Here is a 7811-nt window from a genome sequence, read left to right as displayed (position 1 = left end):
TAACACTATGTTTTGCTACCCTTAAAATGCTGTTTGAATGCTAGTGATTATTGTCGTTACTATTACTATAGGTAAACTGAATTGTAGAGGAATTGAAGTATATATTATGAATATATGTATATATTTACATATATGTGTGTGTGTATATATATGTATATATAGAGAGAGTTTTGTAATCCTGTGTATTTTAATTTTTGCATTTGAGAATATTCTAAGAAAGGATCTTTAGGCTTCACCAGAATGTCAAAGAGGCCTATGATACAAAAAAAAAAAAAAAAGATTTAGAACCTCTGATCTAGAATATTAAAACAAAAACAATTGGCAGGTGTTATTATTGAGACACCATCATTAATCTTTAAAAGATTCTGGCAAATTTGAATGGACTCTGGAAGTTTTATCCATCATCTAATTATTGACAGAGCCTCCTGAGGACATTCCGAGACAAACATGTAGCCCAGAGGTCATCTTGGAAAAACCTGGATGACACTTCAAGGAAGACAGCTTGTTGATTTTGACTGGATGGATGTTCTACACAAACTTTTGCGTTGTGAAAAGTGATAAGATGTGGGAGGTAAACTTTTGTCTATGAGTTGTCCTGAGTTTATAATGTTATGCCCCATGTACAAAATCAATTTTTCATACCAAAAAAAAAAAAGATTCTGGCAAATAAGAGTTAATTTAGGATTGGAAAAGGGCAAATATCCTGATTTTCAGGAAAAAAAAAAGAAATGAATGGTGTCTTCAAACTATCAGGCAATGAGTTAGATTTTGATTCCTGAACATCTAGAAAACAAAGCAAGAACCACAGGCACCACATGGTTTCATCAGGAATAGGAAGCATCACATTATACATTTATATTATATAGTTTACCTATGTAATATGCATACCATGTATAGTTCATGTATATTCCACCCCATATTTTCATGTGGACTGTTTGTGCCCAACCTATGGTAGTGCCCAACCTGTGGTAGTACCCAACCTGTAGTAAAGCCTTCCAAGCTCCTATTGGTCTGATCAGCCACAGTCAGACACACAGTACCTTGACTCCAAAATAGTGATGTCATTTTGGTAGTCTTCGAGAATTAAGGACAACCACCAACCAACCAACCATGTTTACCTTTGTAACAAGTAATATACCTATGCATTATATAGTCTACCTATTGTTTACTATTGATGGTAAATCATTTAACTTGAAAAGGCTACAAGCCAAGACTAAAGCGGAAGGAGAGTTGGTGTACGACTTTTTGTTTGTGCAAACTCTGAAGCTGAGATGCAACAGAGTTTGGATCAATTCTCTGCTGCTTGAGCTAATTTTGGCCTAATAATTAACACCAAAAAAAACCCACCACCACCACCAACAACAAAAAACCAAACAGGTTGTCTACCAGCCAGCACCACACCACCCAAACATGAAACCATCAGTTATAACAAATGGAGAAATTTTTAATACTATGGATAAGAATGAAATTGTAGGGTCAGTCCTGGTCCTTATTTAGTTTAGTGTTTTGTTCAATTAAAAGCCTCTTTCTTTGATGTTCTTATATATCATCTGACTAGATCTGGATTAAAGTGATACTACTTTAGTGGGGGTATTGAGCTATGTTTTTTGAATATAGGCCTCCCCCAACAGCACCATAAGCCTAGATAGAGCTGAAAGAGAAAAGGAAGTATCTTTGAGATTTCAAAAAACATTTGGGCAACTCCTTTCTCTGTTCCCTGGGAAGATATCTGATTCTGTCATTAGAACCTTATTTTTAAGAGTTTCCCATTCCTATTGAGATGCCTTCTCTTGTCATGTTTGACTAGTCCCAGGAAGCTCTCCATCATTTGTTGGATATATTCCCTGGGAAAAGTAAAGATTTCTGTTTTATTTACATTAATTTGACAAATTGTTGCCTCCATACCAACAATTGCTATTACTCATTCTGCTTCCTCTGACCATTTTGGCAGAACCTCTTTCTTATGGATCCTCATAATCATTTTTCTTTAAGCATAAGAATCTGTTTTCTCCATAAATGTTCCAGGAACACTCCCATTTTTCTCTAAAGAGCTTCACACTGAATTTTCAGTGGTTCCTTCTTTTTCCTTGCTTTTTTGTTTCATCTGTCTTTTTCCTGACAAAGTTAAAGATTCAGTTTTGCCTCTGCATTTTCTTTTTCTTCTTTGCTTCATCCTTGAAGCATTTCTTCCCTTCTTTCAAGGAACACTTCATTCTTCCTGATAACTTGAAGAGCACAGATATATGTTCCACCAAGACTTTCATTCTCTCTGCTTTATAGCTACTATTCTTTCTAGGTCACTTGAGTAAATGCCTTTGCTAAAGAACTGAATCCAGTAATTGTTAAGGGGAGGTGGAATCAATGAGGATCTTGACCTATACTGTTAGGATGATAGCCCCCCAAGGGGCTACCCTCTAAATTCTGAAAGTAATAGCAGCCAACCCTCTGAGAATTCAACCTTCAAATGCCAGTTAAAGTTGGGAGAGTAAACCCAAAGAAGGCTTTCCATCTACATAGTTACTTGGGACTGGCAAAAATACAAAGATAGCATTCTGTGTGCCACTGAAAAGTCCTCTTTTCCCTCCATAATTGCTTGAAATAAGACCTGTCACAGTCTCCTTCTTGATAGCTCTTTTAGCTAATTGCTCTGGCTAACTGCTATAATAAACTGCAAGTTTGTGATACAAGAGTAAAATAAAATCAACCAACTCATTTCACCTTCCTGCTAATCTCTAGGTAGCTCTCTCAACTTCCCTACATATCAGACTCTCTCTCTCCCCTGTGAGAAAGATATATTCTAGTTTGTAAACAGGAGCACTCAAGACACAAATACACCAGACGAAGTACAATTATTTAATTTGAAACATCCATATCATTTCACCCACCTACAGATCTCTACACAGCTTCTTCTACCTTCTTGAATTCTATGCTTTCTTTCCATGAGCTACATCAGTAAGTAGTGAGTTTTCCATCATTGGAAATCTTCAGTTGGAGGCTCAGTGACAATTTTTCTTGGATCTTACGTAGTGAATTCTTCCTTGGTCTATATGTTATTACCCTGAAATACTCTTTCCCACTCTGTGATTCTATAAAAAAAGTTTTTGTTTAGTTATATGTTTTTTTTTTAAATATTTTCATTTCTTTCTTTATCCATTAACAGGAGCAAACAGAGGGCAGTAAACTTAAACATTCTTGGCAGGTATTCTATCCCATTTTTAGTACATGACTAGCAAGATAGCATACCTCCTAATTAATCATATTATACTATTATCTAGCCAAGTCATTTCTATAGCCCTCAGCCGAAAGTCACCAACTGTCTCGGTATGGTAATAGGATTTTTCCAACCCCTATAGGCTGCTTCTCACTAACATCTCTGGGATTTAGTTTCCACATCTATAAAATGAAGCCCTTTCTACTAAGCCATTCTTTGATTCTTTTACATTTAGAACTGTCATGGGAAGACCCTTATGTCGTACAATTTCTTGTCCTTTTCTCCATCTTTTCATGTTTTCCTACTCACCAATTATATAATAACAATTTTTTGGCTCACTTCTTTACACTTTATAAAAGAGATTACTGCATGCATGATTTGTGAGCATTTAGAAAATAAAAGTGTGATTATTAGGAACTAATACAGGTTCACTAAAAATGAATTATACTTAAACTCTTTTTTTGATAGGGTTGATAGTAGACTGACAGATCAAAACAATTCTATAGATCTTGAAAAAACATAATTGGCTGCCTATCTTCCTTTATTATCAATAACTGTTTAATATAACCCTGGCTCACAAACTTAAGTAGAACTAATTCATTATGCAGTTTCTTTCAGCTCAACACTCAAGGCTTCAAAGTTCTGAGACCTCTAGAAAGTCTGGAATTAAAAAAGAACATAATAAAGTTTTGAAAACAGAGGTTTAATGTCTTTCTTAATATTACTCTAATCTAATACTTAAATAGAAGAGCATTTGAAGAACAAATAGATAGTATAGCCCTTGGAAGATGAAACAGGATTTAAAAGATAGCTTCTATGTGTATATCTAGTTGTCAGACATAAATCAAATTACTTTTTAAACATGCATTTAAAGACATTTAAACAATCACATGACAAGAAGTGAATTTAACCAGTATTTAAGATTTTGTACAGCAAACATGCAATGATTTTATTTATTTATTTGCTCAACAATTAACAATTGAACTCTTACTTTACAAAAGGCATTACATGTTGAGGGAAACAAAAATTATGTGAAATCATTCCTACCTGAAGTAGTCAGTCAAGAAGCATTTTATTAAATATTGATTTCAAGCACTGTGCAAAGTACTGGGGATTCAAATACAAGCAAAAAACAAAGACAGCCTGAGACCTAACAGAGCTTACATTCTAATGGGGGAAGCCAACACATCAAAGGAACCAGCTTGGGGAAGGATGGTTTGGGAGGAAGAAGATACCCAGGTGCTGAAGTCTTAATTCCTTCACAGTTTCATGTCCTATCGGACTGGAAAAATGAAGATCTATTTGGCAACCAAGGATGATCAGCTGGGAGAAAGTTTCTTCCCACAACCACTATTTAATGCCTAGAATTCCATCATAAGAAATTTCTTCCTTTAGTTTAAATGTTGATCCCTATTAAAACACAAATACCAAATATGTCTGGAAGGGATAAAACTTGAATATATTAATCTAACACTGTAAAAAACGAACACTCAGAAGACAGTTGGAGAGCTTGAAAGGGATCTGTGGATGAAAATACAAGGTACTTTCTGCATGAGAACATGTTTTGTATGAGGAAGGTAGCATAATATAGTGGAAATACCACTGAAATACCACTTAAGAATCAGAGAACTTCCTTCCAAATTGTAGCTCGTATCTCCTAACTCAGTCTCTCTGAGCTTCAGTTTTCTCATCTGCAAATTGAAGGAGTCAGAGTACACGGATCTCTTTCAATTCCAAATGCTGTGATTCTAGGGTTATATCATATGCCTCTTAGATGCATTATGCTATGGAGACAGGACTTTTATATACAAAGGGCATTTCCTACTATATGTGTTCTCATGATAATAATGAGGAATACAAATAAATACAAGTGATAGAGAAGAAACAAAAATGCTTTTTAATTTGATTTCTGGCTTTTGATTCACATTTAAACAATACAACTTTTAAGTTAATGTCCATAGTAAATTTCTTGAGGAACAAAAAGCCCCTGGGTACAGTGTTAAAGACAATTTTCACAAGATAATAAAAACAAGATAGTAGTATGGCATAACAAAGTCAAGAGACTTAATCTTCAATTTATGAGTCTTCTATTTAGTACTGAAAGATCTTAGGCTAGTCACTTCCCTTCCAGGGGACTAATCTCTATAAGGTGAGTAGTTTTAGCCATATGATCTCTAAGGCCTCTTTCAATTGGAACATTCTATTCTATTACAATTTTATATTGTTAAGGACACTGGCTTCTTTTTTTTCCCCTTTTTTGATAAAGGGCAGATCTTATGTCTTTCACAGCCAATCTCATTTAAAATATTAATACAAAAAGATAAAGTCCTGTAACCTCAGGCCATTTCCTTTGAAAGAGATAAGTTGAAATTAGATTCATAGACTATTAGAGCTGGAGGAAACCTTAGAAAATATCTAATTCACCCCCTGAATTTACAAATGAGAAAACTGAATTCTGAAGATATGAAGTGACAAGCTTGAGGTCACATAGCTAGTTAGCTAATGACGGAGCTAGTCAAACCCATTTCATTTTTCCATTCCATTGAAACAAAGTTTACTGCAAATAATAATGAGGGGAGAAATGCTCTATTTTTCCTTCCATAGGTCATTATTTGGGAGAAGTACATATTTGATTGATCAAATGGATATTTAATTTCAGAAATAACACTATTTGGTATAGGATTTACATAATGATTTTTTTCTTTTACAGAAATTATAGAACTTCTAAAGTTAGAAGGGACCAGCATCATGTAGTAATATAGAGTTAGATCACCTGAATTTGCATCTCTGTTCTCAACAGCTATGTCATTTCCCTTCTCTGGACAACTGTTTCTTCATCAGTAAAATGACTGGATTATATAGCCTTTATAGTTTCTTTGAGCCTACAAACCTATTAATCCAATTCTCATACTTTATGAATGAGGAAAGATGAGGTCCAGTGAAGTGATCTTAACTTCCTAAAGTTTACACAAAAAGTTAAGTTCAGAGCTGAAACTAGAATGAAGGTCTCCAAATCCTGACCCAGTATACTTTTGCCAACCTCATAAATTCTCAAGATTTCTTGTTGTGTCTTTCTGAAAGCTTACTAACAGTGAAATTGTTCCACCTTCTAATAAAGTGACACATACACTCATTGAACAAATTTATCAAACACAAATTCTTCACTGTACAAGTCAAATGTCCAATATTTCAGTTGTATAAGAAAAAAAAAGACAAAACCAGGAAAAAAAAAGAAATAAATGTCAATGAAGCAGATAGGAAATTTTTATCATCATAAATTTTCATTGTTCCTATTTATTGTATCTATCTGAATATATGATTTCCCTCTGCATCTTGGTAACATTAATTTTTTTCATTTTATTGAACAATACTTTTTTTTTTCCTTTGACACTTTATCTGGGAAAGTACATGTGTGAATTTACTCTTCTGACTCCATTTATCATCCCTGTAAGTTTCCAAACCATTAGTAACTCTGGCTACCTCTCTCTCATATGTGCTATCTCCTTCTATTAGAATGTAAACTCCTTGAAGGCAGAGATTACCTTCTCTTTTGTATTTTTATTTCTTTCTCTGGTGCTTAGAACAGTCTTTGACACATAAGAAGTTCTTAACAAATCATTTTCCATTCATTCATCCTCTGTTCTCATCACCTTTTTCCAAAGGGACAGAAAAGAAACTAACAAATTTGCCTTCTAATTTTTTGTTCACAGCAAAATGTCACTGAGTAACGCTGATTTTCTCTCCCGGAAAATGTCTTTCCTATTTTTCCTATATCTGATTATTAAAAGGCAAGGAGGTATGTTGGATAAATCTTTGGAGTCAGGACACACACTACGTGTAATGCCGGCAAGTTACAAACTCACTGCTATGTGGGAACTTTCTCATAACACATGTGTATGATATATCCCTTTTCATCAGGAAACACAGATTTCCCAGCAGGGAGTCTGAAGAGAAAGCTTAAGTGATGTCAATCAAAATGTAGAACATAGGGAGTCCTTATTTAGGTAGGGCTTTTACTGAAACACTAAGAGAGTTTTAAAAAAAAATGCCTCTTGCCACTATTGTTGTCTTAGATTCTGCAGTTGCTACAGAGAATCCCTTGCCACAGCACTGTGGCTCTGTATCTGACTCAAAAAAAAAAAGATATATATAGATATATATAGATATATCTATATATATGGTAAAGGAGAAAATCACTGAATGTAGTGAGCAACTCTTTTTTTTCTCTTCCTTTCCTTCCTTCCTCCTTTCCTTCTTTCCTTCCTTCTATGGGTCTATGATATATTAGTGTGAGGAACAAATATTAAGGGAACTTCCTCCATGGATTTAGACTGGCAATCTGCCTTCAGTTTGTAGTCTTAGAAAACTGGTCGCAGCACTGAGTTGTGACTTGTCCATGTTTACAGAATAGTGTGTGTCCCGACTCCAAAGCTGGCCCTCTGTCCAGCCCGCCTCCCTGCCTCTTAGTATTCAAACACAGGAAAAATCGGAAAGACATCGTATTTTCTGGGAGAGAAAATTATGCCTTGCTCAGAAGCATTTTGCTATGAACAAAGCAATGGAGCTAGAAACTGGAGCTGAATCTTAGCTCTTTTTGCTC

Source organism: Phascolarctos cinereus, unplaced genomic scaffold (genome assembly GCF_003287225.1).
Source record: "Phascolarctos cinereus isolate Bilbo 61053 unplaced genomic scaffold, phaCin_HiC Scaffold_1;HRSCAF=81, whole genome shotgun sequence".
Taxonomy (NCBI): Eukaryota; Metazoa; Chordata; class Mammalia; order Diprotodontia; family Phascolarctidae; genus Phascolarctos; species Phascolarctos cinereus.
Note: the sequence above shows the minus strand (reverse complement) of the source record.